Source organism: Miscanthus floridulus, chromosome 16 (genome assembly GCF_019320115.1).
Source record: "Miscanthus floridulus cultivar M001 chromosome 16, ASM1932011v1, whole genome shotgun sequence".
Lineage (NCBI taxonomy): Eukaryota > Viridiplantae > Streptophyta > Magnoliopsida > Poales > Poaceae > Miscanthus > Miscanthus floridulus.
The window spans coordinates 67,023,974-67,035,969 of NC_089595.1; the positions used below are offsets into that span (position 1 = coordinate 67,023,974).

At 44.9% G+C, this 11,996-nt stretch overlaps 1 long non-coding RNA gene across 2 annotated transcripts; it reads right to left on the reverse strand.

The window, feature by feature from the left end:
- Positions 1–1,406: 1,406 nt before the first annotated feature.
- LOC136509845 (uncharacterized) lies at positions 1,407–4,311 on the reverse strand. 2 transcript variants are annotated; one of them, XR_010772556.1, is made up of 5 exons: positions 3,862–4,311; positions 3,677–3,755; positions 2,654–2,790; positions 2,423–2,528; positions 1,407–1,871 (listed from the first exon to the last, which is right to left on the reverse strand). It is a non-coding gene; the product is annotated as an uncharacterized lncRNA (long non-coding RNA). The 2 variants fall into 2 exon arrangements; XR_010772557.1 differs by lacking the exon at positions 2,423–2,528.
- Between the last annotated feature and the right edge of the window lie 7,685 nt (positions 4,312–11,996).

Sequence of the window (11,996 nt, forward strand, 5' to 3'; positions counted from 1 at the left end):
CAAGTGCAAGTGCTCTTCAACTTAAATGTGCAAGAAGATACAAGTTTAAAGTGATTTTGAGCTCAAATTGCTTACAAATGAAAAAAAAACCACAATAAAAAACCATATATATATAATGAACAAAATGAGATAAAACAATAGTGAAACATGAGAGTATAAAGTTGGTAACCTTTAGAACCGAAGAATCGACGGAGGAATCGAAGAAATCGATGGAGGAATCGAAGAATGGATGGAGAAAGAGCAAGAACACTGCTTAAATTTGAACTGAAGCTCTCGGGCAGGCTCGGGGAGGAAGAAGACGGCCAGCAGGATTTATAGGGGGATCTTTAGTCCCGGTTGGTGGATCCAACCGGGACTAAAGGTCACTTTCCAGTCCCGGGCCACCGGGCCACGCCACTAGCCGGGACAAGAGCTTTACTCCCGGTTGGAGCCACCAACCGGGAGTAAAGGTCGATCTTTAGTCCCGGTTGATGGCTCTAACCGGGACTAAAGGTCCCCTGCCACAACGGCCTGGTGCAGGAGCCGTTGGGCAGGGACTTTTAGTCCCGGTTGGAACCACCAACCGAAACTAAAGATCTCTCTAGTCCCGGGCGCAATATTTCCCGAGATTAGAGCCTGGTTTAACCCTGAGATCGAAGGTATGTTCACCACCGTGGTGACCGCGCCCAGACGGAGCGACATGAGCGGGCCGTGGAATTTGGCGAGGCGGGCGAGGGAGCGGTGTGCCTGGTCGCCGAGGAGGTGGAGGCTGCCGATTAACGGCAGTGGGCGGGGACCCGGCGGAAGGCCCCGTCGAGCGTGGACATAGAGCTCGAGGAAGTATGCTGCGAGCAGAGAGACTAGAAGCCATGCCAACCACGGAACCAGCATAGCCATTATCATTTCTCTGTGCCCAGATGTGCGTGAGGCTGGGACCTCCGCTTCTCAGTTAGTAGATCATCATAAATATATAGCCAGTGAAATGATGTAATTGTATACCGTTCATTGATCTGATGTGGATAGTATAATATATCATGCCTTGGGATAAGATTGTTTTTGCGGAAGCGACCTCGGGGTAAAAAAAAACAGAGTGCTCGAGGAGCGCGAGCGACAATTTTAATAATCTTCCCACCAATTTTTTTTTCCTTATTACGACACCTCCAACAATATTAAAAAATTAAGTTCCAAATATTTGGTAATGACCTTTCGAAAAACTACATTGTTTTGAACGGTGGAGCCCCCTACCTTTTTTTTTCATTTTCATATAAAAGAATAAGAACACAAAGTTACAGATATAGAAATGAACAAAAGAGGTACACATGGCAACTAGGCGCAAAAGGAAAAACTGAAAACATCAAGAAAAATTGTCTCGCCAAATGATGAGAGGCGCCTTTCTAAAAACTATTTTGGGTACCTAAAAAAATACAGTTCACTTCCAGCTCCCTTTATCAGTTCTGAAAAAGAATACACGCTATCTTCTATGACTAGGTAAATGCCTGTTGCAACGTTGCAACGGGAACAAAATAATGCCACGACAATTTTAGTTTGGACATGTGTTGTATTTTTACCAAAGAAAAAAAAAACTTGCTGCCAGGATATCTTCCATAAAGGAGTCGGTCTAACAACCATGCCACACGGGAAGCTACGCGGCGCAGAGACTGATGACCTCAACGCGGGCCAAGCGGCTGTCAGTTGAGATCGACGGGCGCACAGGCCGACACTGTCCACGACCACGGACTGGGCACGCGCAGAGGACGCTCGATTGCCCTTGAGCGTTTGATCTCGAGGCCCGGTTCATCCAGCATCGAACTCGCCATGTGGACAAGCGCCTCCATTGACTTTCTTTTCGTCCATCCTTTTAGCTCTTTCTTGGTGTTTTGCATCAACTGAGGCTATCAAACAGAGGTTTCGAAGTTCAAAGTTCAAACCACTGCAAGCAGTGGAACTAAGAAAAAAACAAATGTTAAAATATTTCTGTGCTGTATGAAAGTTCGAACACCGAGACCAGGTATGCACAATTATGGCAAATTAGTAGATACAAAGCAATAACACATCAAAGATGTACAATTATTGCAAAATTATTAGATACAAAGCAATAACACATTGAAGATGTAAGCATTGGTTATGTATCCTGAAAGTTTGAATGTACAATTATTGCATGTACAGAGTACGGTTGATATTAACAAGGCTAACCATACTCTCAGGTTTCACCTAAACCAGAGGCTGTTGGATTGTATCACAACCAATAATTGCAGATGAGCTTCAGCATACCATTTGGCTAATAGCATGCAGAGTTAAAGAGTGCTAATCACATTGAATTCGGATCTTGATTGATTTAGCAGACGATGCATGATACAGAGAGACTGAGTAATTGATAAATTAGAAGTGTTTCTGAAATATGCCAACAGATAAGCGAAGTACTTCATCCAATAGAGTTCTGAACCTTTTAGGCCTTTGTTTTTTGAGTATATCAGTTGCTATTTCAGACACATAAATAATATTGCTCCCAATCAAGAGGAGTGAGCACTTGACTTGATGTAAATGGGTATCTGAAAGCCAAAGAAAAAAGAATATGACAGCAGTGTTGGCAAGAGAGAAATATTAACATAACTATAAAAGTGGAGGTGTGGCAAATCAGTAAAACACTGGATAACAGATAAGCACAAAAGCTTACTGTTGCACTTTGCGAGTCTCAGAAAACTGTATTGCCCATCTAAGATTACGGTTTGATTGTGCTGCGATACGAGCAACAAATCCAGCTGGAAGATGCAGGTTTTCTTTCTTCCCAATGAACTCTAGAACTTGGACAATCTGGGAAGTGAGGAATGGTGTCAATCTCTAAAACTGGTATAAAAAAACTTGAAGCCCTGTGCTTCTGTGCTTTAGCAAAAATACAAGATTGACAAAATTAAAGGAGTGTCCCTCTGCATCTCCGTATTAGTACATATGCTTCTCAAAGTGCTTCGTTCCTAATCACAAGGATAGTTCAATTGCTTTCTTAATTTGCTTCAGTGATATCCTGAGTATTCAGACTGTTTTTAAAATGATTCAATCTATATATATGGTTTATTTATTAAAAAATTACTGCAATATCTGACTTTCTGAATTCTGAGTAACTGAAAAATGAGTAAATCATCTATCCTCACACGCAGGAGAATTATTAGCCTACAACAGTAGGCCGATTTACGAATTTGTGATGAGCGAATGGAATTTATGTATCAGATAGAGGACCAAAGCTCTTTTTTAATAGTAGGTGAACCTAAATTGTTCCACTAAATCTTCTAGTGTGAAAATGGAAAAAATGATGCAAACCAAAATATTTTCATCTCCAAAGAAAAGCAAGTTGCAGGTCCGAGCAGGTATTCATCTTCACAAATAAAAATCATCAATTTTTAATTTATTTATTAAAAAAAAGACTACTTCAATCTTCGGGCGTGGACATGAAAAACTACGTAAGTGCTTCTTTTTTTATCTCTATCTGCATGATTTGTTTACTGAACCAAACCCTGCAGCTATTAGATGATTTTTCAATGTGTTAGTCCTAGCTGAATCCAAAGCACACGGGATAATACCATCTTAATTCCAAAGCATGTCGCACACATAAATCTCTGCTTAGCATTCATCTAGAACCCCATCCATACAATATACCATGTAAATGTGCAGGATTTGGAATATGAGTTCTACAAAGGAGACTTACAGAATGATGCTCGTGATCCCAGCAGCATGCTCCCAAGAGCTACTTAAGCCATGGAGGATTGAGCTTAGACGGGGTGATGCTGCATTCATAGAAAATTGAGTTCAGTGCACAGGAAGCATGAGGCTGAAAATCAGATTTTAGACACACAAAACAAAACTCAGGGGGGATTTCATCAAACACGTTACCTGTAGAGACCATGATATCATGGAGACAGACGGATGAACGACGTGCACGAGATGGGCCAGCCCCGATTGGATCCGAGTCCTGGTAGATTTGGCCGGCAGCCCTTGCCACCAACTGCAGCTCCACCTGACCACCTCCCCCAAACTCTTGGAGCTGAGCGGCGACGCCCCGACCTGCTCAAGACGCCTGGATGAGAAGCGGGCGGTGGTGTCCACGGCGGTCGACGACAGGGCGTTCCTGAACTGCGCCGGCGAGGGGTGGGGCAGCGTGGATGTTGGGGGACAAGCGGGCGGCGGTGGCTGGTTGTAGGGTAGACCTTGTGGTGTAGGTCGACGTCCCCGCGTGCGAGCGAGCGCCAATGGAGGGAGACCGGGGGCACCCTGCGGGAGGGAGGCGATTTGTGCCGGGGGACGACGCGATCGCGGTCGCGTCGCGTGATATTGGCGGCGCGGGGTGAGCGCGTCGTGTGCGTCTGGGCGCCCACGTAGGACGGCGGCGCGGAGTGAGCGTGGAGCGTCGGGCCCAGTTATCGTGCATGCAGGCGAGGTGATTGGCGGCTTTCCTTTTTCTCGCTTGCTCCTTTGCTTTTCTTGCTCACGCGTTGGACTGCCGGGCCCAGCGACGCATGCAGGCGAGGTGATTGCCGGGTGGGTTTTCACGCGAGGAGACGAGGTGATTGCCGGGCAGAGCGAAGCGAGCGACGTACGTGGTGTAGCCGGGTAGAGTCTCTCTTTCATATTTTTTAGATGTAGGTAGATAGATAGATAGAAGAGATGTAGAGATTTTTAGATGTAGAGATGTAGAGATATGTCCAGAGCCGCTAACCTATGAATGAAATAAATCGCCACCGTGGCTAGCCATCTCTAGCACCCTAGCTCACACTCGTAGCCTTCAAAACATAATCTTCATTGCATGATCCAATCTGGTGAACCTTCTAGATAGCAGCGACTGTCAGGTCGTGGCTAGCCTTCCTGACGTCATAACTTTCCTGACGTCATAACTTACACTAGTGAAAGGTTCTAGATAAATAGAGAGGGTGAATAACCTATAAAAAGTATAGTAATCTAAATGGTGAAATTCAATTTTGCTCTAGCTCTACAAGTGTTGCAAGCCACATATACCACAATTTTAGTTCTTTACAATCTTTAGGCACACACAAATGCTATGTCACTACTCTTACTCTAGTTGAGCTAGCTACTAACTAACAAGAGACTAACCAAGCTACTCAACTAGCTACTTCTACTCTAGCTACAACAAGTATGAAGCAAAGTAATACAAGGGAGAATGGTAGGGTGATTATACCGTCCGAGGCAAGTGATCAATCAATCAATATGAATACCGATGAACACAAGAAGAATGCCAATGGAGACAATGAGACAAACGATTTTTCTCCCTCGTTCACGTGCTTGCCGGCACGCTAGTCCCTGTTGTGTCGACCACACACTTGGTGGTTCGCGAGCTAATTGGCACCACGCTAAGCCTACACTAGGGTGACACAAGAACCTACCCGAAGTGAGGGTAACTCAATGACACGCGCAATCCAAAAGAGTACCTTTTGGCTCTCCGCCGGGGAAAGATCAAGAACCCCTCACAATCACGATTGGGATGGCTATGAACAAGCTTCCAACTTGTGCCAATCACCAACAGCTGCTCCAAGCCGTCTAGGTGGCGGCAACCACCAAGAATAACAAGAGAACCCACAGCCGATGCAATCACAAGTGCCACTAGATGCGCCAACGTGATGCAAATGCACTTGGATGCTCTCCCAACTCACTTAGATGAGGAACAATCAAGAGAGATGAGTGGGAGTGGTGTTTCTCAGCTCAAAGGGATGTCAAGAATGTCAAATGGCCAAGGGAGACACCCCAAGGCCGTCCAATTTGCTTAAATAGGCAGCCTTTCAAAATAGAGCCATTGGGCTCACGAAGGGTTACCGGACGCACTGACCGGACTCGCACTCAGGATCCGGTCACGCAGGTCCGGTCATACCCTAGAGACACTCGGCACCATCCACGTCGATTCAATTCAAAACTGTCCGTTATGTGCCCACGGGCGCGTGCACCAGCCAAGGACCGGATGCGCCTTCAATCGATCGGACCCAGGGTGACCTAGTGTCCAGTCGAGTCCAAAGAGCTCCCAGAGTGCGAAAAACACGACCGGACGCGTTCGACCGACCATGACCGGACCCACCGCTGAGTCCGGTCCTCTCTGTGTATTCACCTGTGCATCGCGCCTTGCCACGTCACAGTGACCAGACTCAAGAACAATGTCCCCCCTGAGTCCGGTCCTTCTCCTTCTTAGGGTTTGATCGATACTTGACTGCGCGCCTCCTCTACTCGTGTCCAACCGGACTCTGCCGTGAGGGTCCGGTCCCATGCCTAAGCAGGGTCCGGGCACCCTGCGCTAGCACCTGCGTGCTAGGGTTTAGCACCGGACCTACCAAGCTAGGGTCAGGTCCCCTCGAGCACCGAGTCTGGTCCTCTCTAACTTCTTCTTTTCAACTCCGAACACTTCACCCTTGTGCATGTGAGCCAACTCCAAGTATAGCAACACATGTGTACGTGAGTTAGCAACACTCCAAGTCAATTCCCATGGGTTTGTTAGCTCATTAGGATCCAATGCACATGCAATCGAGTTAGATTGGCACTTGACAACCACATCAATAACTATGATTTCTCCCCTCTTCATAGTACGACTATCTATCCTAAACACAGTCACACCCTCTATGGTGTCTTGAGTGTCAAAACAAAATTCTATTTGATACCTTTGCCTTGATCAACACTTGGTTTGTGTTTTTCTCTTTCTTCTTTTCCAAGTTGGAGCACTTGATCATCTCTTTTGGTCACCGCCATCACCATGACCATCATCTAGCTCCATCACTTGGTGTGTACTGCCCTATCTCAATCACAACACTTAATGACCAGGGTTAGTACACATAGGTTTCATCAATTAGCTAAAACCAAACTAGGGCTTTCAATCTTCCTCTTTTTTGGTAATTAATGACAACCTTTTCACAAAGATATTCAATGAAATCCTTTTGGATTCATGTTGCTTGCCCAAGCATTTTACCATGTGTAAAGGATATGGACAAGTTTCATAAACCTGAATTGGTAGCATTAGCTCCCCCTACATATGTGCTAAGAGTTTGGATTTAAAAGCTTTGCACATATGCATAGATAGGAAGTGTGGGAGAGTAATGTGTACCAAATGATGCTAAGGTGTAAAGAATGGACCTTTGAAGCATGAAACCAATCGAAGTTGCCATTTGAACACCATCCTTAGCACCATGGTTAGTTAGATAGCACTTACAAAAGACAAACACTAGATACCTCGTGAGATCAATATTATAAGAAAGGCTCTAGTACCACTTGTAAAACATGCAAGGCACATCTAACTATCATCCTGTGCATGCTAGTTTTTCATTTCATCAATTAATCCTACAACTCGCATACATCACACAAGCATGGATATTGAATTTAAAACTTGTACCATGCAGGCAAACATATGTAATGCACATACAAATGCAACATACAAGTTTATGAGCTTGCTCCCCCTACTTGTGTGCTTCAAATTTTAATTGATCCCCTTCCTTTGTCAATCCCTTATCTATCTTTGTAATTCTCTCCCCTTTGTCTCTCCCCTTTTCATTATCTTTGGGAATTTCTCTCCCTCTTTGTCATTAATTATCACAAAAGGTGAGCTCAAGTTTTAGATAGGTGAGGTGAAACCATGTTATGTGAGGATCATTTCCCCAAATTTGGTTCAATCTATATCATTTACCTGGGTTCGCTTGAAGGAGAGGCATGTCATATAATGGGGGTGCATCAACACATATTTGAGAAGTCAAGTATGTTTAATTCATTCCTTAGCTTGCAAAACCTCTTCTCATCAAGTGGCTTGGTGAAAATATCGGCAAGTTGATCATCGGTGCCCACACTCTCAATGCAAATATCCCCTTTTTGTTGATGATCTCTTATGAAGTGATGGCGGACATCTATGTGCTTTGTTCTTGAATGTTGAACCAGGTTGTTAGTGAGCTTCATGGCACTTTCATTGTCACAAAGCAATGTCACTTGTTTGAACTTGATTCCAAAATCATTCAAAGTAGCTTTCGTCCAAAGTAATTGAGCATAACAAATACCGGCCAAAATGTACTCCGCTTTGGTGGTTGAAAGTGCTACACTATTTTGTTTCTTTGATGACCAAGACATAAGTGATCTTTCCAATAATTGACATGTGCCCTAAGTGCTCTTTCTTTCAAGTTTGTATCCCGCATAATCGGAGTCCTAATAACCAATCAACTCGAAGTTTGCTCCTTTGGGATACCACAATCCAACATTTTGTGTATGCTTCAAGTACCTCAAAACTCTCTTTGTTGCTTTCAAATGACTTTCTCTTGGTGAGGCTTGAAATCTTGCACACATACATACACTAAACATCATATCCAGCCTTGATGCGGTCACATAGAGTAGGCTTCCTGATGAGGACATCGCCAAGATGGAGTCGAGGACGACTCCAATTCGAGAAGGGGAGGATGATGAGGACATCGCCACGCTGGACACACCGATGCCATGGTCTTCCCCAAGTTGCAATTCGTTCCCAACTCAGCTGCCACGTCACCCTCGGATTCAGCAGACACGTCGTCACTGTTTCGGTCATAACTTCCTCATACGACGTCGAAACGGGCCGTTCTTGGATGCGTTGGAAAGGGGACGACGACGCCGTCGTTTTGGATCTGGTCCCAGCTCCAGAAGGTCCATGGACCATTCTGTGTGACCACGACAAGGTGCTGCGTCACCTATTTGGGCCAACTTGGCCATGTATCGTGTCGGGCCTTAAGCCCAAGTTGTGGGCGCCCAACCCCTGGCCGTCCCCAACCCTAGGTCGAGTCTTAGACTATAAACACAGCCGCCGCCGCTGCTACACAATTGGGTTTTGTTTAGAGTTTAGTTTTCCATCGAGAAACTGAATCGTTCATTGTAACTGTGGTGACAAATCCTTTTACAGTGATCCAGGGCCCCCGTTCTTGATCTCCTCCACTGTGTCGATTAGTCCTTTGGAACCGAGTTATTGAACCCTCTATTGATATTCGCGTCATTCATATTTGCAATTTCAGATTGCGTGTTTTTACCTTCTTGCTTGTGCTCTTCGATTCGCTTGCAGGAAAAGCCTTCTTGGCGAGGTCAATCAAGTTGTGCTTGGTTGATAACCAACGGAGCGGTGGTGTAACGGTTGCAGGGTTCGAATCGTGTCTGATTTGAAGCCGGATCGCCAACGTCGAGATCTCCACAAATCGAACTTACCGACTACCTCTCGGAAGATCGGGCCTATACTCATCAATTGGTATCAGATATTTCAGGTTTACCGCGAGGTATAATCTCGTTTGCCTTAGATTCATATTTGTTCATTACCTAGAGTCCACAAAAAGCCCAAAAATATTTCAATTTCCGCTGTCCTATCGCCCTTTGTGCCTTTGCAATTTCGTTTCAGATTCGTGTTGTTGAGTTTGTGTCCGTGGTCGAGTCTTGTTGCTGGTTTAGGATTGTGTTCGTGGTCGTAGTTCAATCGCCCGTTGCTGTGATTTTGTTTTCCGCCGCTATCCCATCCACCGTTCCCAAACAACAAGTCGAAGCCACCACATTACTCGACTTGCCCCGCTAGCCGCCTTGTGTAACTTCTCGCCGCCGCGCAAACCCTAGATAGGTTGCCAGCTGCTCTTATTTTGCCTGCATCGCAGCCCTCCTTACATCATCAGGCGAATACCTACTGCTGTGATCGGTGTTAGAGTTTAGGGACGCTTTGCCCTAACTGCCGCCGCCGTGTTGTGCCTCCCGGAAAACATACCTTGAGATACCTTCGGTAAAACAGGCATAACTTTTCGCTCGTTTATCAGAAAAATCTGAAATTTTTTCAGCAGCTTCTTGACACCATTTGGACCCGACCCAAACTGGGCTATGCCCTGTTTGGTTTCGTCAAAATTGCCAAAAAAATTCGGGAAAATAAAGAAAAAAAATTGTCAAAGTTTTTGCACGCTTTTCAGAGAACGTGCTGAATTTCTGTAGACCACATCCCACCTCAGTTGTAGGTGCCAATTTTTGTGGTTGCATCTTTTGTGATCCTTGTTCAGAGAAAAGTATAAAAAATTAGTGAAAAAAATAAAAAAAAGTTTGTGCCTTTTGGAAAAATCTGGGAAAAAATTCAGGAAAAAGGAGAAATCCGGGCTATTTGCTTGTTCTGTGAGTTCTTTCGATCGTCCTTTGTTTTCACCTTGTTGCGCTACGTCTCGACATGTCTTAGCCAGCACCTGTGATTTGTACTTTAGATCCGGATTGAACAATCATTAATCTGCATTCGTTAATTGCTAATCCTTGCTGTCATATTGTGTGCCTACCCATAGCTCCACATATTCTTCTGTCAGCACAGGTTCATCTTGCAACTTTTACCCACGCTCCACAACAGATTGCTTCGCCACTTTGGTTTTGCTCCTGTTTGGCGTTGGTAAGAATACAGGCAAGACGGTGGTAAGCCGCTTGTGATTTTGCATTCCACTTTCACCACCATCACCACCACTTGTTTCCTTTTAGTTGATAGGGATAATACTTTGGTGTTGTCTTTTTCTATCTTCTAACCATGGCAGGAACTCCGACGGACTTCAATGAGTGCGTGTCCAAGGGCGAGCTTGCAACGTTCATGACTGAACAACGCAATCTTATGACCGAGCTGACGCGCAACGTGAACAATCTGGTCACCCGCCTTGAACAGCTTGAGCAACGCCCTCCGCCTTATCGTGCTGATGATGAAGATGCGGATGCTTTTGGTGATGAAGATGCGTATGCTGACGGTGGTGCCCGTCGCCGCCTCAACTTCAATCGTCGCGGCATGGGAGGTAATAATCATGGTAATAATGATCCTTTTGCTAAAATTAAATTTAGTCTACCTCCTTTTGCTGGTAATGTTGATCCAGAGGCATATTTAGATTGGGAGCTTGCTGTTCAACAAAAATTTGATTCTCATAATGTTCCTCCTGAGCATAGAGTTAGACTTGCTACTAGTGAGTTTACTAATTTTGCTTTGTTCTGGTGGAGTGATCTTTGCAATGCTAATAATGTTGCTGCTGTGCCTCAAACTTGGAATGTTTTAAAGCAACGTATGAAATCTCGTTTTGTTCCTCCTTATTACCAACGTGATTTACGTTTGAAACTACAAACTTTAAAACAAGGTGATAAAGGAGTAGAAGCATACTATCAAGAATTGCTTATTGGTTTAGCACGTTGTGGTATAAATGAAGATGATGATGATGCTAGTGCTAGATTTTTTGGTGGTTTAAACCATGATATACAGAACATACTTGATTACAAAGAATGGCACAATTTTTCCCAATTGTATCATCTTGCCATTAAGGCAGAACGAGAAGTACAGGGACGCAAACAACACCAGCCTTTCAGGTCTCACAATGGGAGGAATTTTCAGCAGCGTTCCGAGCCGGAGACGCCCAAGCTTCCTGTTGCACCACAGCCATCTACACCTCCATTTCCTTCCGGGGTAAGTAAATTGTCTAATGTGCAGTTTCCACAGCTGAAGAAAGGTGGAACTCCGGGTGCTTCTACTAGCTCCTCCTCGTCTAGCTCTAAAATCATTTGCCACCGATGCAAAGGCATGGGACATGTCATGAAGGAGTGCCCCAGTCGTCGCGCTTTCATTGCTACCGAGGATGGATATGTAAGTGCTAGTGATGTTGAAGATGATTTAGCCCTTGCTGCTAACATTGATGCAGATCCCACCGAGGGCGATCAAGACAAGGAGACCATCACCATTGACTCTGTGGCTGCTGCCGCGGACTACCCTAGCCTTCTTGTGCAGCGTGTGTTGAGTACACGTGTGGGACATGAAGAAGAGATGAAGATCCAACGCCACAATTTGTTCCACATGTATCTCATTGTGCAGGGTTGTCGTGTTCTCACTATCATTGATAGCGGGAGTTGCAACAACTTGGTGAGTTCAGATTTGGTTGACAAGCTTGGCTTGACCACACGACAACATTCGTATCCATATAAACTTCAATGGTTCAATAATAGTGGTAAGACTAAGGTAACTAAATCAGCACGCATTAGCTTTTTCACAGGCTCTTATCATGATA